Source organism: Mustela nivalis, assembly GCF_964662115.1.
Source record: "Mustela nivalis genome assembly, chromosome: 3".
Classification (NCBI taxonomy): domain Eukaryota; kingdom Metazoa; phylum Chordata; class Mammalia; order Carnivora; family Mustelidae; genus Mustela; species Mustela nivalis.
In genome coordinates this window covers 98392030-98419034 of record NC_139022.1, presented here as the reverse complement: position 1 = coordinate 98419034, position 27005 = coordinate 98392030, and the positions used below count along the sequence as shown (strand labels likewise).

Below are 27005 nucleotides of genomic sequence, written 5' to 3'. Positions count from 1 at the left end.
GAGGCCATTGGTTTGGTTTAGGAGATCAGAGCTTTAGCAAGAAACTTCTGAACTTTAAAAAGTCAGAAAAGAATATCTCTTTAGTCTGTCCTGGCATCTGTAGATGGCCTTCAGATCATTTATGGCCCTCTGGGGTCCTATGCAATGTGGTATATGTATAGTTATTTATCTAGAGTTTGGGTCATCACTTGAATCAGATTCTCAAAGATTAGGATCTCCAGAGAAAACTACTAATCCAGTCCAGCTGTTCCAAAAAACAGAAAAGAAAGAAAATTGCCAGAGTCAAGTAAATTCTGAACTCAGATGATATTTGCATTTACTGAATTTCTATTTCATTGCTTTTAGGACTGCTCAGATCTCTCTATCTCAATCTCATTTTGGGAGGATTAGGTATTCATAAACTATATAACATATTCTCTTGATTATAAAGTAGATTTTTTTTGCATTTTTAAATGTTAGCAATACTTTATTGAAGAATAATTTTCAGAGTAAAATGCACAAATTTTAAATGTATAGCTTGATAAATTCTGACAAATGCATACACTTAACTAATCATCACCCAGGTTTAGATGCATGATTTTTCTATCACTTTAGGATCTTCTCTTGTTTCCCTTTGCAGGCACCCGCTCCTTCCCACCAGAGGCAATTGCTACTATGATACCTATCACTAGAGATTATTTTGGTCTAGATTTGAATTGTATATAAATAGAAACATGGTATACAGTTCTTTTTTTGGTGACTGATTTCTTCAGTATAATGGTTTTGATATTCAAATAGTTGCATGTAGAAGTCCTCTTCTATTGTTAAGAAGTATTCTGTTGTCCAGATACATCATAGTTAATATAGTCTCTTGCTAGTAGGTATTTGAAGCATTTGTCTTTAGTTATTATAAATAGTAATGCTGTGGACATTTGTAGACATGTGTTTTGTGAACATATATGTTCATTTTTCTTAGAAATATTTCAGGAGTGAAATTTTGGGTTAGTAAGTGGGTAAGCGTTATTTAATTTGATTAGAAGCTGCAGAATATATTTTTCGTTTTTTTTTTTTTTACAGTGATGGTACTATTTTATGTTCTCACTGAATGTATGTGAGGGTTCAAGGTGCTCTGTATCCTTGACCACATTTGATACTGTTTATGTTTTAAAATTTTGTTATTCTGATGGATGTGTTGTGTTCTTCTCTTTACCTCCATTTTAATGGTTCTGAATTTGAGACCTATCAAAAGAAGGAGATTTATCAGGCAGAGGAATGAACAAGGACAGATTAGAGGTTGTCTCTGACTCATCAAATTCAAACTCAAAGTCCAGAGAAGGAATCTGTTCAGTTGTAAGCTTGCCTGAGAGATTTATTCGGTAGCACCATTTTAGGTAGATCTAAATTAAATGTGGATATCTCTTTTTTTTTTCCTTTTTTAAAAATTTAAATTCAATTAGTTAACATATAATGTATTATTTGTTTCAAGGGTACTGGTCTGTGATTTATCAGTTTTACATAATACCCAGTGCTCATTACAATTTTACCCTCATTTACAATTTTACAATGTCCATCACTTAGTTACCCCATTCCTCCACCACCCTCCACTCCAGCAGCCCTCAGTTTGTTTCCTATGATTAAAAGTCTATTACGGATTGTCTCCCTCTCTGGTTTCATCTTGTTTCATTTTTTTCCTCTCTTCCCCTATGATCCTCTGTCTTGTTTCATAAATTCCACATTATCAGTGAGATCATATGATAATGTCTTTCTCTGATTGACTTATTTCACTTAGTATAATACACTCTACTTCCATCCATGTCATTGCAAATGGCAAGATTTCATTTTTTGGTTACTGTGTAGTATTTGATTTTATATGTATGTGAAGATGTGGATATCTCATTACTAGTCAAAGTGTCTTCAAAAAGATCACACTATACTATAACATTGAAAAAAAAGGTATTGTATATACAGGCTACCACCCATTGCAACTAAAGGCAGCTCTTTCTAAATGCTTTGGAGTAGTTGATAGAATTTTTTAAGTTCAAAGAAGTGGGTGTGACAATACACGTGCCTGAACTTCCTCGACTGACTATAGTCAAAAGCTGTTTAACTTCCTGTGGCATGCGTTTCAGTTAAGAAAAATATAAATGATGAGTTTAACTGAATAGGAAATGAAAATAAATGTTACTATTCTTTGATTTGCCTTAAAAGTATTTTTTAAGCTACACATACACATGATTTTAAATTCAAGTTTTGAAAGTAAACAGTTAAATATGTCCTTCCTTTGTCTTTCTCTCCCGTGTATGAACTTCCGGATATGTTCTATACAAAAAAATAAGAAAATGTTCGTCTTCCCTTGCTGCTACCTGGTCCTCCTCCTTTTCTTCTTCTTTAAGAGATGAATGGGGAAAAAAAAAAAAAAAAGAGATGAATGGGAGCGCAGGAGTGGTTCAGTAGTATGCTTTTCCCACTTAAAATATACTTTGAAATTTTATTCCTGTTCCTAACTAGTAACAGAGGAGTCAAGAATATAGCTGTGGGTTAGGGAAAGCTCAGTGTTGCTACCATGCCAACAAGACTGCCCAAGGCCAAAAGTGATGCAGAAGCATCTTGATGAACTAGGCTAAGTCTCAAACATTGCTTGAACGGCTTCAGGAAGGGCTATATTGTTTACATGAATCCAGATATGCAGTTAGTACTTACTAAGTTAAAAATCATAGCACCTTTCCTATAATTTCTTTTTTAATTCCTTAAAATGTTATTTTGTTGGTTGGTTCCTCCTTCATTGTGAGGAAGATGAGGTTCTAGGTATCTTTTCTTGGTTCAGGAACTGAACACTGCCTGTCTAGAACCCTCTGAGAAGTTGGTCAAAGTTGTGGACTTTTACCCCAGAAAAATCCATATATGTATGGATAAATTGATAGGGTTCATAGACTACTCAAAGCTAATTGGTGCAAGTTTCTTGAAGCAGTCAGCTCTGATATGTCTGGGGGAATAAAGGAAGATTGTGTTCTGTTGGTCGTCCCTCTCTTGGGATTGTTAGCACTGGGCCTATCATTTTTATTACTTTAGGAACTATCATAAATAAAAAAACTAATGGTAACTTTTGGGGGCACAGGTTAGAAGGTATAAGCTTACAAATGATTTACTCCCATCATTTCCTTTGGAATAACACATTTGTGTTTGGCTATTTAGAAGTTATAAGCTGTAATACAGTTCTTAAGGGAATGAGCTTGATGTCAGAATGACAGAGGACAAGAGAGTGAGATCCAAACTCTGTTCTACTACTTACTTTGCAGATGATAATTGACACTTTGTTAGCCTCCCTTTTTAAATCTATAGAGTAGGGATAAGCTTTCTGGGTTGGTTGGAAGATTATATGAAGTAACAAATGAAGCACAGTGTTGGGGTGAATATGAGATCATTTATTATGTCAGTTCTGCCCCAGTGACTGAAATTCTTCATATTTTGGGATTCTATTAGATGAATCTCTATCATATTCATGATTATTTTAAAAGATTAGTGATCTAATCACCTTGAGACTGAGAAGTTCAAGATCACGATTGCCAAACGGCACAAGGATAGTTAGAAACATGTGCTTGGAGTCTCATTGGCCACTGGAGAAAATGGGTTTATAGGGATACTAAAAATGTTAAATAAAGCTTGTGGAACAGAATGATCATTGTAATCGTAAACTCAGCATCTTTCTTGTATTTATACACATCGGTCTTCTCAATGCTAAGAAGCTTTTTATTACTGTTAAACAAGTTAAATGGGATCCCATTCATAAAAGCAAGCTAGTAAACTAAATAGTGTGACATATGCTTGTTCTTGGGTTGGTCTCATGATTCCTGAAATTTAAAAGAAGGCTTAGAAGTATGCCATTCATGAAAGATTTGTTGACAACAGTGTGTTTCCCAGATTTGGCAGGTTCTCCTTATCTTTCTTAGTCCAAGGCAAAACTCATCCGGCAGTCACTTACTGTTTTTTAACCTGAACAGGGAAGAGTCTAGCAGGGATTCTGAACCTAAGCAGGATTTTGCCAAGCCTCTGTGTGTGCGCACGCATGTGCTCTTGGGTGCATAAGCAGGCCTGTGCGTGTGTATCTGTGTGTGGGTCTGCATTTGTATTCTTTTCCAGTCATCTTCTAACTCAGAAGGGAAAAGACACTAAGAAATAAAAGCATGAGAAGTCCATTCATCACTGGGGTCTGCCTCTCTGCCTGATGAGTGGCTCCCTAGGGAGTCTTAACCAGGTGCTGTGAGTCCAAGTTCTTCTCCCCTCCCCCCCCCAAACAATCCTGGGAACGCTGTAATTTGAGCCTGTTCTGTCACCTTCACCCCCAGGCTCTGCAGGATCTCCCCTCCCCCATTCATCTCTGGGCCCATCAGGGATGTAGGCAAAGGAAGCATTAAAACGGATAGATTTATAGCCTTAGGAGCCCATCGATCTTTATATGTGTTGCATATTATGTCAATTTTTCATCACTCAGAGATATTGCAGAGAGAAATCACATTGAGAGGAGCCAGGAAAACCGAAAGCTTGTAAATTCCTACCTGACGTAGTTTCTGGCAGCTCTAGAATTCAGTGCCAGCTCCTCTGCGGGTGTCTGTGTGTGTGTGTGTGGGGGGGGGGGTCTTGTTGGAATGCAGGAGACAGGCCTTCTTTTAGAAACCTTTCTTCTCCAGCTTAACTTCCCACCAGCAAAAAAGCACCTTCCCATAACAGGAGAAGAGTGGGATGAATCTGTAAACACAGTCCTTTGAAGCTTACTTTCGAATTCTGACACCCCCAAGACTTTGATATGTCTGAAAAGTGGGATCTTTCTCTCTGTTGACTCCTCAGTGAAGCATTTGCTTTACCGTTGGATGATACCCAAAATAGGTTTCAGAGAAGGTGGCCATTACTAGAGGTAAATAGGACTCCGCCGAACATCCAGAGCAGTGGACAGAGAATGTGGGAGGGCACGGACTCTGCCACCAGGCCTGGACTCAACCTTTCCAAACCTTTGTTTCCTCACTTTGTGAGTTTAGGGATCATACCAACTTCAGTGGGTGGTGGTGAGGATTAAATTAGGTAACTCACATAACTCACATGATTATGAAGCCCCGAGCCCATGGAGCTGCACCCTCCCTTCTTTCCTTCCTCTCTCCTTCCTTCCTTCCTCCTTCCCTTCCTTATTTCCTTCTTCCCTTCCTCCCTCCGTCCCCCATTACCTCCTTCTTCCCTTGCCCCCTTCCTGGAGTTAAAGTCACGCTATCTGACAGGATGAAGTGGCGTCCTAGGTGGCAAGGAAGGAACGTGAAAAGCAGGGGAATGAGAAGCTGGTCTGGTTCTCCTCCAGTCCTGGACGAGCAGCCATTGGTTGATGTTCTCTCTTGTGGGAGGCCCACAAGCAGTCCTACAGATTGTCTGAAGGCTCCTGGGGAGGAACATCTCTGCTTCTGCAGTGTTCTGTGCTGCCCAGGGCTCCTCCCAGAGGCCTGGTCCTGCAGGCACTGTTCCCCTTTGCCAGCTTCCTTCCGACCACTAGATGTGAGTCCCTCATTTCACTCCCCCAGAGAAAGACCAACCCAGGGGCCATCCTTCCTCTATGCACACGTGCACTCAGTAGATATTGTTGGGGCTCCTGGCCGGTGCCTCACTAACATGGAGCCTCCATTCCGGCGGGAATGATCTGCCAAAAATGAGTCCCCAGCAAGTACACAGAAGGAGATTTTAAAGAATATTGGATAGGACCTGGCAGATGCATGCCTGATAACAAGTAAATTCGCTTGTTACTGTTGCTGTTGTTCTTACTATTTTTATTGACTTAACATAAAAAAGTCCTGGACCCGTTAAAACGAAACATCAAATGGTGGGTTCTGATAATTTGCCGCGTTCAGCTGGCCATGGAATCAGAGATGACAAGGACTTTAGAGAACATTTTCCCCAGTCCCTTGATGGAACGAGACAGACGCATTTGAAAAGACCCTTTGATTTCTTGAGGCTGCCTACTTCTCAGAGGGTGTTTGAGTGATGGGAGCCATGCAAAGATGTGCTCAGAGATTTCTTGGTAAAGTAAGCAGGACAACAGCAAAGGAGATTCCCTTCTTGTAGATTCATAAACTGTGTAATAAAGGCTTTGAGTCTTGTAATAAAGAAATCTGCCAGTCCTTGTTTATGGCAGCATTTCCCAGGCCTTTGACTGAGGAATCTTCTGGCGATGGCCATCCCAGCCTGTAGACATTCCTTGGTGCATTCTTAGAGACACTAGCTTAGCTAAAGGAAGTCGTTTGAAATAGGTTTGGTTTCCTGAGACATTTCCTAAAAGGAGAGATGTCAGCAACATCTCCTGACAAGGCTGGAGCAGAGAGGCCGCTAGTGTTAGAGGATCTTTCCTCCTCTCCCTCGGCAGCATCTGGGTTCCCTCTGACTTCAAGCCTTTACTGACCTGGGATGTGATATTTCTCATCCAGCTCTGAACAGCAGGGACTTTTAGGAAAAAGAAATCCCTCAGGAATCCAGAAATTTTTTCCAAAGAGGAGGCCTATCATCTGCCCATGTAGGTTGTGAAAATTCAGAAACCTTATTTAAAATGGAGCCTGCCAGCCCTGTAGGGGGAGCTGCGATGTCCTTATATTCCTCATAGTCTCCGTAACCAGCAGGGGGAGGTAATTCCTCGGTTGACAAGGAAGGACATTTTTCACTGAGGAATTTCATCTGCTTTTGAGATGCAGATCTCTCCCCGCTCCAGGAACTGTACACTAACCTCTGCTTGCAGCCTATGAGAAACCGCCGCCATGTCCAACTCTTGTTTGTCTCCAAAAACTTTTGTTAAAAACATCACTCCCTGATATCCCCCTAAAACCTAACAAAATCTGACCTCTCTTTGCCTCCTCAGACTCACTTGGGGTTTCACCACAGCTCCCATGTCTCAAACTGCGATTTCTCTGCTGTCAAATCAACTCGTTTTGCTCATAGGATAACTGGCCGTCTTATTTTTAAGGCTGACAAGGGTGATTGGTGAACTTCAGATCTAAATGAATTAGGCTTCGTCCTGCATTCTTCCTGTCCTCTCCCTGCCCTGGTCCTGGGGAACTCAGTCTTCCCAATCAGTGTGGGAAGGTAAGGGGAAGTTTGCATGGAGCTTACAGCTAAGACAAAAAGCTGTGGAAATAGGATAAAAAATGGAATATCCTTGGGCTACCTGAGTGGCTGAGAGGGTTAAGCTTCTGCCTTTGGCTCATGTCATGATATTAGGGTCCTGGGATGGAGTCCTGCATCGAGCCCTGCATTGAGCCCTACTTTGGGCTCTCTGCTCGGCGTGGAGCCTGCTTCCCCCTCTCTCTCTGCCTCCCTCTCTACTTGTGATCTATATCTCTCTCTCTGTCAAATAAATAAATAAATCTTTTAAAAAAAGGAATATCCTTTTTAAAAAACATAACTCGTTGAATAGTTTGAGAAACAAACAAAAAAACTTGCTTGGTAATAGCGATCTGACAGATTGCGTGTTACTTTCTTGTATCCTCTGGTAACTTCCCTTGGAGTTTCCGTTTCAGAGGCTGGCAGTGGGAAAGAGGCTGATATCTCAGGAAAGGTTCCTAGTTCTTTCTCATTACTCTACTACCAAGAGAGGTCTTGCTGTGGGGGAAATACTTTCTTTTTTCAGATTTCAGGCTTGAACTCATATGTATCTTACTACGTTAAGATTTTGCCAAACTATGGAAAGAACCAAGGTGCCCTTCAACAGACGAATGGATAAGGAAGATGTGGTCCATATACACTATGAAGTATTATGCCTCCATCAGAAAGGATGAATACCCAACTTTTGTAGCAACATGGATGGGACTGGAAGAGATTATGCTGAGTGAAATAAGTCAAGAAGAGAGAGTCAATTATCATATGGTTTCACTTATTTGTGGAGCATAACAAATATCATGGAGGACAAGGGGTGTTAGAGAGGAGAAGGGAGTTGGGGTAAATTGGAAGGGGAGGTGAATCATGAGAGCTATGGACTCTGAAAAACAATCTGAGGGGTTTGAAGTGGCGGGGAGGTGGGAGGTTGGGGTACCAGGTGGTGGGTATTATAGAGGGCACGGATTGCATGGAGCACTGGGTGTGGTGAAAAAATAATGAATACTGTTTTTCTGAAAATAAATAAATTGAAAAAATAAAAAAAAAAGATTTAGGGACTCTCTTCTGAGTGCACGGATATATTGTGAGTCAGATAATAACTAAATAATAATAACTAAAGAATATATTCTTTAGATATATTCTTTAGTTATTCTTCTTTAGATAATAACTAAAGAATCATTTCTAATGAGAGCAGGCGAGAGGGGCTCATCCCAGTGCCCTTGAAGCTAGCGTTCCATTAATGAGGGTAGAAGGATCTTATAGCTCTGGAAGGACGATTTACTTTTGCTGCATAAGGCCTCACCTCAGAGACACTGTTAAGTATTTGAGCTTGAACACATAAAATTTAAATGTAAGGGACGTTAGATTAATCTGAAGGCTTTTCAGCTTTCCGGTTTTCCAGAAAACACACTTAAAAATTCATGGGCTTATGTTGTAGTATTTTCCCTATGACACTGCAGTTTTGTGTTAGGCTTTTACAAGCAATAATCCAGTTGGCATGACTGTGATCCACAGGTGGTTGGTCAAGGCATCAGGAGAGCAGATCAGAGCCTGTACAAGGCTCCAGAGGCTTAGAGAAGGAGCGACCACCAGGGTCTGGGACGGTTACATTGAGAAGGAGATGCTTGAACTAAAGAATTATTTCTAATAACCTTAAACCATTCTGAAAGACTAACAGACACACACGGTGAAAATTTAAATACTGCAAATAGGTAGTATTTAGTAAAAAAATAATATTTTATTTTTATTTATTTTTATTTCAGTAAAAGAATAAATTAATGTCTTCTCTTGGACCCCAGCACCCCAGTTTTTTCTCCTGGAGGTAGCTAGCTTCAGAGGTATTAGAAACATATAAAAGCATATATATGTAGGATTTCTCCTTCTCTTTTTAAAACCTAAGCATTTATTTTTTATTTTTTAATTTTTTAAACGATTTTATTTATTAATTTGACAGAGAGATCACAAGTAGGCAGAGAGGCAGGCCGAGAGAGAGAGGAGGAAGCAGGCTCCCTGCCAAGCAGAGAGCCCGATGTGGGACTTGATCCTAGGACCTTGAGATCATGACCTGAGCTGAAGGCAGAGGCTTAACCCACTGAGCCACCCAGGTGCCCAGCATTTCTTTTTTTTAAAAATTATTTTTAATTAACATGTAATGTATTATTTGCCCCAGCTGTACAGGTCTGTGAATCATCAGGCTTACACATTTCACAGTACTCACCATATCACTTAACCCTCCCCAATGTCCATAAAAACCCAAGCATTCTACACTACATTTATTATTACTCAGTTTTCCCCACCATTTCTCGTTTGACTGCTGGTTACCTATCCACATAGGTAGAGTTGTTCCACCTTATTTGAAATTCAGAGAATATGCATCATATACAAATATCATAATTTACCTTCCAGCTTCCCTTTTGATGAACACTTAGGTTGTTTCTAGTCCTTAGCTGCCAAAACTGGTACTGCTATTAATACCTCAAGCATATGCCTTCCTGTATCCATGTATGTTTATGTAAAATATGTTCACAAAAGTAAAATTTACAGGTCAGAGAGAATGTAGATTTTAGGTTTTGGTAAAATCAAGAAATATACTAGACTTAGATTTCTTTCCCTAGGTCTACAGGAACCCTGTTCGTGCTGGACTTTGTAGTATGGGAAAATAATGAGGGATGTCACATAATTTTTCAGAAGAGAATAATTTGGGTAAAGACTTAGATCATAAATTCATAATGTATACTATCTTTCTCAGTCTCCCAACAACGCCAGGATTCAGGTTCCATTATATTTCCACTTGACAGGTGAGGGCAGTCTCAGAAAGGTTACGTGATTTTCTCAAGGTCACACAACCTGTAAAGAAGGGAGAATTATCCAACTCTAGGCTCAAAGCTCTAAGACAGGAGGTGATATGGCTTGTGTGTGTGCGTGTGTACTTGCTCATGTGTTTGTGTTTGGAGGTATTTGAGAACATATCAGTTTCTAGCAAGACATCTAACAAATACTGAGACCTTATACAATGTAAGGGACCTTAGAGATCATCTCATTTAATGCTCCACCCTACTTAGGACCCCCTCTCCTGCATCCCTGCCCACTGCTCCACTTGCCTGGGATCTGCTTGGTGGTTTGACCTGTGGTTGATAGCATGGCCAATGTGGGGAAGAGAGAGGTGGACTGTAATTGAGTGTGGTATATTTTCAGGAGTTTGTTCCACTTCCAGTTTTTGGTCTCGTCGTGAGTCCAGTGAGATGAGCAGATCCTTTGGTCAGAGTCATTTTCCCCAAGATATCAAGATTTGACTTTACTTAACCTGACCAGAGGCCCTGTGTCTCCTAATCAATAAAACCTGGAGTTTGTGTCCTATTGGGGCCAGAACACCTTACTTGAAGAATTCCTTTTTTTCCATTAAATTTTTATTTTATTTTTTTAAAAAGATTCTGTTTATTTATTTGTCCAAGAGAGAGCGCATAAGCAGGGCAGCAGCAGGCAGAGGGAGAAGCAGACTTCATGCAGGACTGGATACCATGATCCTGAGATCCTGACCTGAGCCAAAGGCAGACTTGGAACTGACTGAGCCATCCCCTTTGAAGAATTATCTCTAAAACATGGGGCCATGGCATGGCCTGTGCATCACAGGGAAAGGGGTGCTTGTGGAGAAATCAGAAAGACTCAAAGGATAAGGTGCCAGTGAACTCTACAGGGAACCTGGGGCCATCCTGGGGCAAAGGTTTCTTTGAAGGTGGGCCTCATCTGGACCAGGACCGTTGAGGCATGAATTGACCCTTGGGAGTTAGAAGAAGGTTTTTCCCTGCCTGGTGGCTATGGTGGGACTTAAGCCTATTCAGCTATCAATTTCTGATATCCTGTCCTCTCTATGGAAATGCTGACCAGAATGAGTAACAGACAAAAGATGTGGTTACTGTGGAGAGGAACTTCAGAGCTCCGAGAGGGAATTGTGAGATAAGGCTTGGAACATCCCATGACTGGCAAAACCTTTTAAACACAGTGAAACTTTCCTTCTGTTCCAGGCTAGGAGAAGACAAATCTGCTGTGGATTTCAGAGTAGTTTTAAAAGATACTTGATTTCTTCCAAGTAGCTGTTGCTAATAGTTTCACAAAATAGGTATCTGGACAGTCTTGCAGAATGATTGAGGTTGAAGGTGTTGGATTTGGATTTGAACCATTCTTCTTCTTCTACTTTTTTTTTTTTTTTTTTTTTTTTTACCCTTGGTAAACATACTTAACTTCGAAGCCTCAATTTTACTCCTTTTTTTCCCCCTTAAAATGTGGAGACAATACTTTCACCATAGAGTTGCAGTGGCCCTTGGTCTGATGCGATCTGATACATAGCTGATATTTATTGAGCACTTACTATTTTTATTAGTCCTATCTGGTCAGCTGTAACTCTTAGATAGACAGCTCATGGTATGTTTGCTGAAAGCAACTAAAGTACTTGACAATATTAATTGCATTAGTGTACTTCGATTTTGTAGGCAGCATGTAGGTAAAGTCAATAAAAAATCATCTTAGGCTGCTATGAATTCTATGATAGTGGGGCTGGAGTGGATGTTCTATTTTTTTCAATTGCACGAAAGCCACCAATCTATAAGTCTACTTGATATCTCCTGGTACCCAGTGCTCTTGCATTCATTTTTGTTCATTGCTTGGATGTGAAACGAACGGCCTGGAGCTGGTTACAGAGGCCTCCATTCGGAAATCCGAGGCTGTTATTAGAAAACAGGTACACTGACCTATCAAGAAAAGGAGAGGGAGGGAGAGAAAGGTTTGCTCTAGAGAGAAGGAGGGTTGCGATGGGTTGGTTAGGACCTGTGAAAAAGGATCTGAGCCCCAGGCTCCTCTGGCTGTTGGCGAGTCAGCACAGATACTCAGTAACAGTGCTGTTCAACGTGTTGAAAGTCTGTGTCATTTGTACTCTGGACAGGATTTTATGAGACATTTTAAAGCCATTCCCTGTCGTCGCTTGAGGAAATAATGTCCTAAGATCCAATCTTCTTTGTGTTCCATTTTGTGAGGTGCTTCCTGCAAAAATAGCTTTTATGTGACCCAAAGCCCTTGGCTACTGCTGCTACTGCTGCTTCTGCTGCTTTCTGCTAACCAGTGCAGACCAGCCTTGCTGAGCAGGAGGCCCTCGCATGTGATTTTCAGAAGGGATTGTGTATTTGAAGGGATTTCATGGTTCTTTTTTGCCAAGAAGCGAGAACAGCTAAGCCTGACTGTTGTGGGTAACCAAGAAAATACTCGTGGGTTTGAGTCTCACTTTTTTGTTCTCCATGGGTGTTTTTTTTTTTTTTTTTTTTTTTTTTAAAGATTCATGTCTTCTTGTCTTGCCCGCTGTTAATTGTGGGCAACAGAGGGAACACATTTTTCTTTCTCGTCTGTAAAATAGGGATAATGCTAACATCTCCTAGGGATGTTATGAGGGTACTTAAAACATTTTGCAGGCCTGACACAGAGTTAGCATTTGGTAAATGATATTTACCGTAAGAATCTGTCTCTTTCCTCTGGCTCACCGTTTGCCTTGCCTTGGCTCATAGTTTGGAGAAGCTGATAGGTTTCCTTTGTTGTGTATAATTTCCCTCCTTGCCTTTTGCTCTCAAAAACTACCTTGTTTGTTAATTGATTTGTTTAGTTGTTGTGTGTGTCTCTCTCCTCCCCTGTGGTGCAAGCTGGGTCTGGTGTGGGCCTGTGTGCACGATCCCTGGTGCCCTTGCTGGTGCTGGTGAGCTCAGTGAGTGCACACCGGGCTCTCCACATGTGTTACTGACTCACTGTCACCCATTTCAGTCACTTGTCTTCTCTTTCTTCTCTGGGATCCCCACATAAAGAGTGATTTTAGTTCAGACTGAAGGGTTTGGGCAAGGATGAGAGCAGCAAGATGACATTTGCTTTGGGTTGTTTTGATGACATCTTGGGTTAGGAGAACTTCTGAGGAAACTAGGATGAAGACCAGTAGGGCTTTTTGCCTCTTCAGAAACTCACGTGAATGTATACATTAGGACCAGTTTCAATTGCCTGAGCAATTCAGTAAAAAAAGAAGGCAGACTCGTAAGGATTCAGGAATTTTTTTTGAATCTAAGGGTGTGGATATCATCAGGCCTCAGGAGAGGACTGGGACCAAGGACCCTGGCACAGACACCTGCTTCCGTCTCGTACCTTTGCTGATCGGCTTCTGTCTCGTTGAAATGCAGTGTTTCTCAAATTGTAGGTGCTGAAACATAGGAAAAAAAGTGAATTACACCAAAATGAGAAAAAAAAGTCCTCATGCTCATTATTAGATTCCATAGTCTTAAAATTGCTTTGTCAGGATGCTCTGAGAGTTCCTGAGTGTTTACATACTCTCCATTTCTGTTCTCGATTCCCGCCAGACAGCTACCCCGGAGCTGGGTGGGCAGGCGTGACTGTTGTTCATGTGGCAGCTACAGAGTCCCTCCCCTCGGCAGGCAAGTCCGCACTCTGCTGCCAGAACCCAGACCAAAGTGAACTGTCATCTCAGCGACTCCATGTGTGGCTCAGGCTTTTCTTAAAGGTCCTTCATGATCCTCTGGTCTGTGTGGCTGTGGCCACTAGGTGGGGGCACAGAGTGAAAACATGATAGCGGGTGGGGGGGGGTGTCCTTGTGGGAACACAGCGAAGCAGTGAGGCTGAGGAAAACCCTTGAGATTGTGGCCTAAGGGGTGGTTTCCAGCACTACTGATTACCTTTTCTCCTGAAAAATGTCATCAAGGACCCTGAAAGGTATGTTTGAGTGTGTGCGTATAGAGGAGATAAGTCATAAGCTTCTTTCCACATTCTTCTCACCGACATCTTTGTAGGAAGGGGAGTGTTTCCACCGTGTGTACACTTCCTGCCAGCCAGGCTACTCCCATTTCTATGTCCCAGTACTTTTTTCAGCATATAACTTCCTGGCACTGACTCTTTAAATTTCGTGTGTGTGTGTGTGTGTGTGTGTGTAGATTAACTTTCTGTTCTGTGAAATGTCCATGTGGCATTTGGTCAGGCAAAGGTCTGTATTTTTCCAGCATAGGTGATAAGTTCAAAAACCATTTGGCCTAGAGTAAGGGGAGTTATTAGAGTAAGGGCAGATGCTAGAGGAAGTCATAGATGAATTTGTCCGTGTCTTTCCTTAATTTACCTAAGAAAAGGGTGTAAGAGTATAAGTTTCTATGGACATAGGCCCTGGTTATAATTAATGCTTGTCTTTTTTGTGAAACTGGTCTACACAAAGATTTTGTGTAGAGACTTAGGACAGGGGAACCTGGGTGGCTCAGTTGGTTAAGAGTCTGCCTCCGGCTCTGGACATGATCCCAGGGTCGTTAGATCGAGTCCTGCATTGGGCTCGCTGCTCAGTGGGAAGTCTACTACTCCCTCTCTCTCTGCCTGTTTCTGCTTGTGTTCTCTCTCTCTCTCTCTCAAAAGTAAGTAAAATCTTGGGGCACCCGGGTGGCTCAGCGGGTTAAAGTCTCTGCCCTAAGCTCAGGTCATGATCTGAGTCCTGGGATCGAAACCCGCATTGGGCTCTCTGCTCAGCAGGGCTTCCTCCTCTCTCTCTCTGCCTGCCTCTCTGCCTACTTGTGATCTGTCCCTCTGTCAAATAAATAAATAAAATCTTAAAAGTAAGTAAAATCTTAAGAGACTTAGGACAATTTAAGTCCATTTATTTTTTGTTTTTTAATTAATTAATTAATTAATTATAGGAGACAGGAAGTTCTATTACAGCTCCAATCAGAAGAGGAGTAATACTTCCCTTTTGCAGATAAGCATTTGTCTGCTCAATAGTTTCAGTTTTAATGGAGATTCTCATTGTTCTCATCTCTTCTCGTTTATTTTCCAAGCAACCTGGGGTGACAGCAAAATTATCATTTAGAAAACTAAAGTGGAATGGGTAACTTATGGTATTAAAATATTAGCACACTGAATTACAAATGTAATTCTTCCCAATTATTTTTTATTTTATGAGTAAGTTATCAATATTAAATTGGGTACGTAAACTTTTTAAATGTATCTTGTTCTGCTGCAGTCTCTTTTCTCTGCAACAGTTACTTTTTTTAAGGGACATGCCACTATTCCAGAATTTGAAGGCTGAACTTGTGGCAAAATGAAAGTACCTTCAATTTAAAATCAGATTTCTGACTTGTAACATGAAATTAAAAGTTGTAAGAAAGGAAAATTTTTTAAAATTTTATTTTCATTTCAGTATCGTTAACATACAATGTTACATACAATGTTATATTCTCAGGCGTATAGTATAGGGACAGAACAATTCTATAGGTCACCCAGTGCTCATCACAGAAGGACACTCCTCAATCCCCACCACCTGTTTCACCCATCTCCCACCCTCCAGCCCATGACCTCCCCTCTGGTAACCCTCAGTTTGTTCTCAGTAGTGGAGAGTCTATTTCTTGGCTTGTCTCACTCTCTCTGTCTTTTATTTTTTTTCCCTCGCTTGTTTGTGTTTTTTCAGAAATTTCACATATGAGTGAGGTCATATGGTATTTGTCTTCCTCTGATGTATTTCACTTAGTATTTTATTATACTCTCTAGGTCTGTCCATGTCATCGTTAACTGAAAGGTTTCATTCACTTTTTTAAAGATTTTTAAAATTTATTTGTTTGAGAGATAGTGAAAGTGAGAGAGATCTCAGAGGGAGTGGCAGAGGGAGAATCAGACTCCCTGCTGAGCAGAGAGACCAAAGCGGGACTTGATCCCAGGACCCTGGGACCATGACCTCAGCTGAAGGCAGACACTTAACTGACTGAGCCAACTGGTGCCCCTGAATTCATTCTTTTTAATGGCTGAATAATATCCATCACACACACTTCTTCGTTATTCATTTATCTGTCAATGGACACTTGGTCTTCTTCCATAAATTGGCTATTGTAAATAATGTTATGCTGCTATGTACACAGGGGTGCATGTACCCCCTTTGAATTCATGTTTTGTATTTTTTGGGTAGATACCCAGAAGTTCAATCACTAAATCAAAGGGTAGTTTTATTTTTAATTTTTTTGAGGAACCTCCATACTGGTTTCCACAGTGGCTGTACCAGTTTGCACTCCCACCAACCGGTCAAGGGGGTTCCTTTTTCTCCACATCCTCTCCAACACTTGTTGTTTTTTGTGTTTTTGATTTAACCATTCTGACTGTTGTGTAGTGATACCTCGCAGTAGTTTTGATTGCATTTCCCTCATGATAATGATGTTGAGCGTCATTCCATGTGTTTGTCATCTGGATGTCTTGGGAGAAATGTCTGTTCATGTCTTCTGCCCAATTTTAAATATTTGTTTTTGTTTTTTGGGTGTTGAATTTTACAAGTTCTTTATATGTTTAGGATATTAACCCTTTATTTGATAGGCCATTTCAAAATACCTGCTGCCTTTTAGTTTTGTTTGCTGTGCAGAAAATTTGCATTTTGATGTAGTCTCAATAGTTTATTTTCACTTTTATCCCTTGCTTCAGGAGACCTATCTAGAAAAATGTTACTAAGGCTAGTGCCAATGAAATGACTGCCTATCTTTTCTTTTTGGAATTTCATGGGTTCAAGTCTCACATTTAGGTCTTTAATTCATTATGAGTTTATTTTTGTGTATGGTGTAAGAAAGTAGTCCAGTTTCATTTTTATGCGTGTAGCTGTTTCCAGGTTTCCTGGCACCATTTGTTGAAAAACATTGCATATTCTTGCCTCCTTTGTTGTCAATTAATTGACTGGAAAAGCATGGGTTTATTTCTAGACTCTCCGTTCTGTTCTTTTGATCTATGTGTCTATTTTGGTGCCAGTACCATACTGTTTTGATTACTACAGCTTTGTAGTAGTTTGTTTTGAAATAGAGGATTGTGATATTTCCAGCTGGGTTCCTTTTTCACAAGATTGTTTTGGCTTTTGGGGTCTTTTGAAATTCCATACAAATCTTAGGATAATTTGTTGTAGTGTTGTGAAAAATGCTATTGGTGTTTTGATAGAGATTGCATTGAATTTGTAGATTGTTTGGGGCATAGTTATGAACATTTTAAACAATATTCTTCCAACTCATGAGCACGGAATGCCTTTCCATCAGTGTTGTCTTCAGTTTCTTTCATTGACGTTTTATAGTTTTCATAATGCAAATTTCTCACCTCCTTAAGTTTATTCTTAAGTATTTTATTCTTTTTGGTACAGTTGTAAATGGAGATGTTTTCTTTTTCTGTTACTTCGTTATTAGTGTGTAGAAATATAACTTGTTTCTGTGCATTAATTTTATGTCCTGCAACTTTACTAAAATCATTTATGCAAACAGTCTTTTGGTAGAGTCTTGAGGGTTTGCTATGTATATAGTATCATATCATCTGCCAGTAGTGACAGTTTTACTTCTTCATTGCCAGTTTGGATGACTTTTATTTTTTTCTTGTCTAAATATTCTGGCAAGGAATTCTCATATTTTGTTGAACAAAAGTGGTGAGAGAAGACTTCCTTGTTTTGTTCCTGATCTCAGATAAAAACCCTGAGTTTTTCACCATTGAGAATGATGTTAGTTTAGAGTGTTATATATGGCCTTTATTATGCTGAAGTATGTCCCATGTACACCCATTTTGTTGAGTTTTTCATGAAAGTGTCTTGAATTTTGTGACACTGCTCTTCTGTATCTATCAAGATCAATATATGATTTTTGTCTTTTGTTCTGTTAATGTGGTATATCATGTTGATCGATTTAAAAAATGTTGAAACATTCTTGTATTCCTGGAATGAATCCCACTTGATAGCGGTGAAAGATCTTTTAATGCGTTGATAAATTTGGTTTGCTTATATTTTATTGATGATATTTTCATCTATGTTCATCAGGGATATTGGCCTATGGTTTTCTTTTTTGGTAGTGTCTTTGGTTTTGGTATCAGGGTAATACTGGTCTGGTAGAATATATCTGAAAGCTTTTCTTTTCTTCTTTTTTGTTTCTGTTTTGTTTGTTTGTTTGTTTCTTTCTTTTTTTTTTTTTTTGGACTATTTAGAGGAGAACATGTCTTAACTCTTTTTAAATTTATTTATTTATTTATTTTTAAAGATTTTATTTATTTATTTGACAGAGAAATCACAGGTAGGCAGAGAGAGAGAGGGGGAAGCAGGCTCCCCGCTGAGCAGAGAGCCTGATGCAGGGCTCGATCCTAGGACCCTGAGATCATGACCTGAACAGAAGACAGAGGCTTAAACCATTGAGCCACCCAGGCACCCCTTAACTCCTCTTTAAATGCTTGGGTGACTTCACCTGTGAATGCATCTGGTCCTGGAGTTTTGTTTGGTGGGAGTTTTTAAATTACCAAATCAATTTTATTACTAATAATTGGTCCATTCAGATTTTCTATTTCTTCCTGATTCACCTTTGGATGATTTGATGTTTTTAGGAATTTATCCATTTTTCTAGGTTGTCCAGTTTGTTGACATATACTTTTACATAGTAGTTTGTTACAGTCCTTTGTATTTCCGTGGTGTTTGTTGCTACTATTTCTACTTTGTTTCTGATTTTATTTATTGGAGATTTCTCTCTTTTTTTCCTTGATGGGGTTGGGTAAGGCTTGTCGAATTTGTGTAATGTTTTCAAAGAACCAGTTCTTGTTTTCATTCATCTTTTCTATTGTGTTTTTAGTCTTTATGTCATTTACTCCTATTCTGATCTTCATGATTTCCTTTCTTCTACTAACCTTTAACTTTGTTTTTCTTTCTCTGGTTCTTTTAGGTATAAGAGTAGATTGTTAATTTGAGCTTTTTCTTGTTTCTTGAGGTAGGCCTTCATTGCTGTAAATTTCCATTTTAGAACTGCTTTCACTGTGTCTCAAGTATTTTAAATCCTTGTGTTTTTACATTCTGTTCTCTGATGTATTTTTTTGGTTTTCCCTTTTATTTCTTTGTTGACCACCAGTTGTTAGTAGATTTAGACTCCATTTGTTGGTGTTTTCTCCAGTTATGGTTTTGTGATTGATTTCTAATTTTATACTGTTTTGTTTGGAAAAGGTGCATAATGTGATTTCAATCTTATTAAATTTGGGATTTTATTTATTTATTTATTTTTTGTGGTCTGATTTGTGACCTATCCTTTAGAATGTTCTATGTACATTGCAAAGATCGTGCATTTTGTTGGTTTTGAGTGAAATGTTCTCTACACATCTCTTAAATTCACCTGGCCTAATGTATTACTTAGAGACACATTCTCTAATGTGTTTCCTTATTGATATTCTGTCTGAATGACCTCACCATTGATATAAGTGGAATGTTTAAGTCCCCTACAATTATTGTAGTAATGTCAGTTTCTCCCTTTATGTCTGTGAATATTTTCTTTACTTAGGTGCTCCTCTGTGGGGTGCGTAGATATTTACAATTATTAGGTCCTCTGTTGGATTGATCCTTTTATCATTATGTAATGCCCTTCTTTGTTGTTTTTAAAGGCTACTTTTTCTGATACAAGTATTGCTACCCTAGCTTCTTTTTTTTTTCACTCCCATTTGCATAAAATATTTTTTCTATCTTTACATTATTAGTTTGTGTGTATCTTTAGGTTTGAAGTCAGTCTCTTGGAGGCAGCATACAGATGGGTCCCCCTCTTTTTTTTTTTTTTAAATCCATTTCACCATCCTATGTTTTTTACAGGAGCATTGAGATGATTTACATTTAAAGTAATTATTAATACCTATATCCTTATCACCATTTGGTTAATTGTTATCTGGTTGTTTTGTAGTTCCTTTCTGTTCCTTTCTACTTGTTCTCTTACCTTGTGATTGACTTTTTTTTCAGAGTTATGCTTGGCTTCCTTTTTATTTTTTGTGTATCTGTTACAGGCTTCGGGTTTGTGGACCTAGGACTTCCAGGGCTGGTGTGGGCTTGGGGCCGAGGGCTTGCTAAGGTGGCAGGCTGGCCAAGGCACCTGGAATGTGCTCCCATTGGTATGAGGAAGGTGGACAGGGAACCTAAACTGTGATGCTTGCCAGCCCCTCAGACCTGGAGAGAGTTCCAGCAGCTCCTTGATCTTTTGGGGGGAAAACAATCTACAGTCAGGTCAGGTCAGACAGATCTTCTCGTGGTCCCTCAGTACTGCCCCGCCCACTGCAGTTCACTACGTCAGGAGGAGGGGTTCCCTTCATTACTGTCCCTCTGTCTCTCTTGCCTGTCTCTGTCTCTCTTGCCTGATCTGTTTGTGTGTTTGTTTTTGCAGTGCAGGAGCTGCTCATCGAGCACTCCATTCTTATATGCTTCTTCAGAAAGAATGGCTTTATCAATAGGTGTAGATTTGGTGTGTTCATGGAGGCAGTAAGTTCAGGGTCTCCCTATGTCACCGTCTTGGATCAGAAGCCCTTAGAGTTCAGTTTGTCAGCTGCCAGGTGTTACTGCGATATGGTAATCCCATGGATGAGAAGTGCAGTATTACAGGCGAATAACTGAATGTAGGGTTTGAAGAAAAGCTGTTGCACTTGAATCCTGTCTATCTGTCTCCAGTTCCAAACGGAGACCTAAGAAATTCACTGGGGGAGGTTCGAAGGAGAGAAGTGATGACTCCAGTCTGAGAAGACTCAGGGAAGGCTTCATTTCTGGCATTTGAAGTAGGATTCGGGGGATACTCCCACTGATGCTGCTGGTTACTTTTATAAAAGCCATTTCTTGCTTCTTCCTTGCCAAAAGAACCTGCTGTTTTTGGACAAGCTATCCTTCCCCAGTGTGACTCACAGATTTATTCTGTTCGCCTTAAACCACAGGATGGCTAACAGTTACTTGTTTCTGTAAATAAAGTTTATTGGGATGAATTGTCCGTGGGTTTCTGTTTTGTCTGTGGCCACTTTGCACTGCAGAGGCAGAGCTGAGTGGCTGTGATGGAGCCCACACAGCCCTCAAAACCCGAAATACTTGTAATGTGGCCCTTTTACAGAAAAAAAAAAAAAGTGTTGATCTCTGATGTAAGTCATCATGGCATTTCAGTCCTCTTTCCATGGAGTGTCTGATTTAGGGATGAGAAGGCAGCATAATTTTGGCCAGGAAGAATGGGCTAAGGAATCTGCTGGGTTTCATTTGTGACCAAAAGAGGCCCTCAAGAAGGCCCCCCACTTCTGCTAGATGTGTTCTTGATTTGGTGTGATCCCTCATGTGAAGGTAATATTATGAGCTTAAGAGCGTGAGCCTTAAGAGCAAGAGGGTGTATTGAGGATGTCAGACTGATATACTGGAAAGTGTTTGTGTCCTTGACGGTGTCTCTTAGCTGCCCAAGTAAAGATTCCTGGAACCAGCTTCTCTCCAGATTCTTTTGGTACATGGCATAATAAATTTTCACTTAAGCCAGTTGAGTCAGGGTTTTCTTATTTGCAGCCAGGAGCAATAGGAAAATAACTGAAGACACAGTGTAAAGAACACAACTGAGTGGTGTAAAGCAGAGACTATTGAAAGAGGTTTCTGTCTACTTGACTGAGAATTACTGCTCTAGAGCAGGAGCTCTGCTATTAACCAAAGTGTGGTCCCTGAGATGACAGCACCAGCATTACTAGTTAGAGAACTAGGGAACTGGTTAGAGACGGAGATCCTGAGGCCTCACCCCAGACCTACTGAAAAAAAAACCTCTGTTGGGGCGGGCCCAGTAATGAGCCCTCCGGATTCTGACGCACGCTCTCCTTGGAGGACTCCTGCTCTGGACAGGTCACAGATAGCCGTGAAATTACTAGGGATTTTTTCCCCCTCGCAAACAAATGGTGCCATTTATTGGAGAAGAAGGAATGCTTTGGAATAATTTTTCGGGGAGGTAGTAATGGTATTCATACTGCGTGAGTTAAGAATTTGTGAAATATGGTGTATTGCTAGCAATAAGCTAATTGAATTTTAAAGAAGAAAAGAAAGGGTCCAGGTTCTTGGCTCATTTACATTCTGAATACAAAAGGCCCTCTTTCTATGAATGTAAAGCAAATCAAATTAATTATGCCAATGTTGTTTTCCACTGTAGATTAAGGACATTACATTCATCAGTGACACTGTACATTTTGAAGCCTATTAATTATCACTTCCTGGGGTAGAGGGGAAACTTGTTCTTTAGCAGCCTTTGCTGACCTCATTCTTGCAAACAGCACTATTTGAACCTTCTAAGAGAAAAGGTACTTGGTAAAGAAAAATAGAATGTAGGAAGATTGCAGGTTTTTCTGCAGGCAGTATAAAGTATATGGATTTAAAATGGAAAAAAAAATCATAAATGAGAACTTTGAAATGGGGACCACGCATTGAAAGATTTGCAGGTCCTTGACAAATTTCTTTATCACAAGCATACACTAAGAGAAGATTTACAAAGCTCATCGGTCTGACTCAAGATCAGACTAAAAGTCATGACCTAAAGCAGGAAGAAAGAGGTGTCATTTCACATGCTGACTTTGACTGATTGATAGAAACTGCTCAGGTCCTGTTTTGGGGAGAAAACACGTTTGTCTTAATCAGCCCAGGCTACAATAACAAAATACCACAGTGGCTGACTTAAATAACAGGCATTTATTTCTTCCCCTGCTGGAGACTGGAAGTCCAAGGTCAATGTGCAAGCAAAGTCAGTGTCTGCGGGGGTTCCCTTTGTAGGTTTGCGTATGGCTACTTGTCACCGTGCATTCACGTGGCCTTGTCTTCATGTGCGCAGGTAGAGGGAAGAGAGGAAACCAGCTCTTCGATGTCTTTTCTTATAAAGGCACTGATCGTATCATGAAGGCTCCATACTTATGATCTCAGCGAACCTTAATTACCTTTCAAAGGCTCCATTTTCCAAATAGCATCAGACTGGAGGGCTTATGGCTTCAGAATAGGAATTTGGGGTCAGTGAACACAACTAAGTCCATAGCCCTATCTAAGGTCCTGTCTGGCTTGGGGAGAAGGAAAGCTTTGTTGGATTGGTAATGTCTGTAACGGACACAGAAATGACTGAGTTTTACATCATGGGTGTTTGGTAATTATTACCCTTACCCTGGTTTCACTTTTAGTCAGATGGAGTAACTTCAGTAATAACAGAAATTTCGCTCAAACTGTTTTAAGCAAGAAAGAGAGCTTACTACCTCATGTAACTGAGTAGCCTAGGCTAAGGGTTTTGGGTCCTGTTTAATCCTGTGATGAAATGACACAAGGCTGGGTTTCTCAGTGCTGTTGACAACGCTCAAGGTGATAATGGTGACAGCAGCTAACACGTAGCCCTTCAGTGTTCTGGGCACTGTTTTAAGCACTTCAAATTCACTACATTTAATCCTCATAATGAGCGTATTGGTAGGCGATAGCATTATTTCCATTTACAGATGAAAAGATGGGGACATGGAGTTATTAACTTGTTCAGGACTCTGCAAGTAATAGAGTCAAGATTTGAATCTGTGTGATGTTTCTGGTGCCCATACTCTAAACCAGGGTCTGGCAAACCATGCCCCATGGGCCAAATCCCATGTCCATCCATTTTTTAAAAATTTTATTTTATGTTTTTTTTCAGTGATCCAAAATTAATTGTTTATGTACCACACCCAGTGCTCCATGCAGTACGTGCCCTCCTTAAACCCGCCACCAGGCTGACCCAACCCCCCACCCCCTCCCTTCCAAAACCCTCAGTCTGTCTCTCAGAGTTCACGGTCTCTCACGGTTCGTCTCTCCCTCCGATATCATCTTTGGTGAATTAACTCCAAGTCTATTACCCACTTTTCTACTGGATTTCTGGGTTTTTTTTGTTTTAGTTTTTCTTTTTAGATTTAAATTTTAACTTTTTTTCCCCCCTGGTATTCTCAGTTTTTTTTAATTGATTATTTTAAACTTATTATGGTAGTTGACATATAAGTGATTCAGCAGTTCTGTACATTACTCAGTGATCACCACAATTAGTCTCCATCTGTCACCATACAATGTTATTAGAATATTATTGGTATCTCAATATTGTATTCCCCAGGCTGTCCTTTTTTTTCTTTTTGATGTAAAATGGTGGTTTATTAAAGCCCAGGTACAGGACCCGTGGGCAGAAAGAGTTACCCGGGGGGTTGTAAGGAGTGGTCCATTATATGCTTGCAAGTTGGGAGGGGGTTAGTGATGGCATAAGTCTCTAAGGAATTTTGGAAGCAAGGTTTCTAGGACCTTGGGCTAGCTATTTTTGGGAAAAAATTATTCATTACTAGTAATAAAACATTTTCATAAGACCTTTTAGATGTATATCAGTGGGCCATATGCTTGGGAATGATTGTCAGCACTATCTTGGAGGGTTTAGAGATAAACTTTCCAAAGGAATTGTTAAAGTAGACTTACGGGATCCTGGTTGGGGGTATGGGTCCTCAGGCTAGGATTGCCCTTTGCCCTTAGCAAAGCATTAAGGTGGAGGCAGTAGAGTACCTAGAGGAATGTCACTTTGCCTGTTTTTTTTTTTTTTAATTTTAAAATTAACATATAATGTATTATTAGCTCCAGGGGTACAGGTCTGTGAATTGCCAGGTTTACACATTTCACAGCACTCACCATAGCACATACCTTCCCCAATGTCCATACCCCCCCCCCCAACCCTCAGTTTGTTTTGTGAGATTAAGAGTCTCTTACGGGTTGTCTCCCTCCCAATCCCATCTTGTTTCATTTATTCTTTTCCTACCTCCAAAACCCCCACATTGCATCTCAACTTGCTCATATCAGGGAGATCTTATGATAATTGTCTTTCTCTGATTGACTTATTTCGCTAAGCGTAATACCCTCTAGTTCCATCCAATGTCATCCGCAAATGGCAAAATTTCATTTCTTTTGATGGCTGCATAGTATTCCATTGTATATCTATACCATATCTTCTTTATCCATTCATCTGTTGATGGACATCTAGGTTCTTTCCATAGTTTGGCTGTTGTGGACCTTGCTGCTATAAGCATTCAGGTGCATGTGCCCCTTTGGATCACTACATTTGTATCTTTAGGGGAAATACCGAGTAGTGTGATTCCCATGCTGTCCTTTTTATATTCATGACTGACTTCTTTTATAACCAGAAGTTTGTACCTCTTAATCCTCTTTCTCCCATGCCCCAGCCATCTCCTCTTTGGCAACCAAGGGCTTGGTTGTATTTAAGAATATTTAAGAATCCATTTGATTTGTTTTCTATTTGTTTTGTATTCATTTGTTTTTTAGATTTCACATATAAGTGAAGTCATATGGTATTTGTTTTTCCTGTCTGACTTAATTTACCTAGCATAGTACTAGATCCATCCCTAGCATAGTAAGAGGTCCATCCCTCTTGTTCCAGATGTCAGTATTTTAGATTTCATCCATTCTATTTTGCGTGTAGGTGTTTTATACAGTTGTTTTTAGTGTTTTAATTTGTATTATCCAATGACCTTTGCTTGTTAGTCATCTGTATATCTTTTTTTTAAAAAAGATTTTATTTATTTATTTCAGAGACACAGAGGAGAGAGAGCACACAAGCATGAGCGGGGTGGGGCAGAGGGAGAAGAAGACACCCCGCTGAGCAGGGAGCCCACATGGGACTTGATCCCAGGACCCTGAGACCATGACCCGAGCTGAAGGCAGACGCTTAGCTGACTGAACCACTCAGGTACCCAGTCATCCGTATATCTTTTTGGTTAAGTGTCTGTTATTTTCTACCTTTTTAAAAACTAGTTTTTATATTGAGGTATAGTTGACACACACTACTAATTTCAAGTATAGAGTATAGTGATCTGACATCTTTTATGTTATGCTGTGCTCACAAGTGTAGCTACCATCTGTCATCATATAGCACTACTACAATATGACTAATTATATTTCCTATGCTGTACCTTTCATTCCGGTGACTTATTCCACAACTGGAAGCCTGCACCTCCCACTCCCCTTTGCACTTTTTGACAATCCCTCTTTCTACCTCCCCTCTGTTAGCCAGCACTTTTCTGTTCTTATCAATCTGTTTCTGCTTTTTACTATTTGTTGATTTGTTTTGTTTTTACGTTCCACATATAAGTGAAATTACATTGGGTTTGTCTTTCTGTGACTTACTTTACTTAGCACAATACTTTCTAGGTCATCCATGTTGTTACAAATGGCAATATCTCATTTTTATGGCCAATATTCCATGTGCTATACACCATATCTTTTTTATCTGTTCATTTATCGATAAACATGTGGATTATTTCCATATCTTGATGACTTTAAATAATGCTGCAATAAAAATAAGAGTGCGTGTATCTTTTTGAATTAATGTTTTCATTGCTTTGGATAAATACCCACTAGTGGCATTACTGGATCATATCATATTTCTATTTTTAATTTTTTGAGGAATTTCCATACTGTTTTCCACAGTGGTTACAGCAATTAATGTTTCTACCAACAGATCACTATGTTTCTTCTTTCTCCACATCATTTCCAGCTCTTAGTATTTCTTGTCTTTTTGATTCTAGGCATTCTGACAGTTGTGAGATGGTATTTCACTGTGGTTTTGGTTTGCATTTCCCTTATGATGAATGATGTTGAGTATCTTTTGATGTGTCTGCTGGTCACCTGTATGTCTTGTTCAGAAAAATGTCTCTTCTGGTTTTTAATTTTACTTGGATTATTTGGGCTTTTCTTGATATTACAAAAGTTCTGTATGTATTTTGGATGTTAATTCTTTATTGAATATATCATTTGCAAATGTCTTCTCCCATTCGGTAGGTTTCTTGTTTATTGATGGTTTCCTTCACTGTGCAAAAGTGTTTATTTTGGCATAGTCTCAGTAGTTTGTTTTTGCTTTTGTTTGTCTTGCCTGAGGAGATATATCTATAAATACATTGCTAAGGCATCTAAGAGATTACTGCCTATGTTTTCTTCTAGGAATTTGATGATTTCAGGTCTCACATTTAGGTCCTTAATCTCTCATTTTTTCAACATTGAGAGTGATGTTAGTGGGTTTATCATATATAGCCTTCATTATGTTGAGCTATGTTTCCTCTAACCCACTTCGTTGAGA

At 39.8% G+C, this 27005-nt stretch overlaps 1 long non-coding RNA gene across 1 annotated transcript in view; it reads left to right on the top strand.

The window, feature by feature from the left end:
* LOC309862305 overlaps positions 1-25613 on the top strand; it is a 64816-nt gene extending 39203 nt beyond the window's left edge. Inside the window, exon 3 of the long non-coding RNA XR_014310408.1 lies at positions 25463-25613. This is a non-coding gene — a long non-coding RNA (uncharacterized lncRNA). The remainder of the gene's footprint in view (positions 1-25462) is intronic.
* Positions 25614-27005: the final 1392 nt, after the last annotated feature.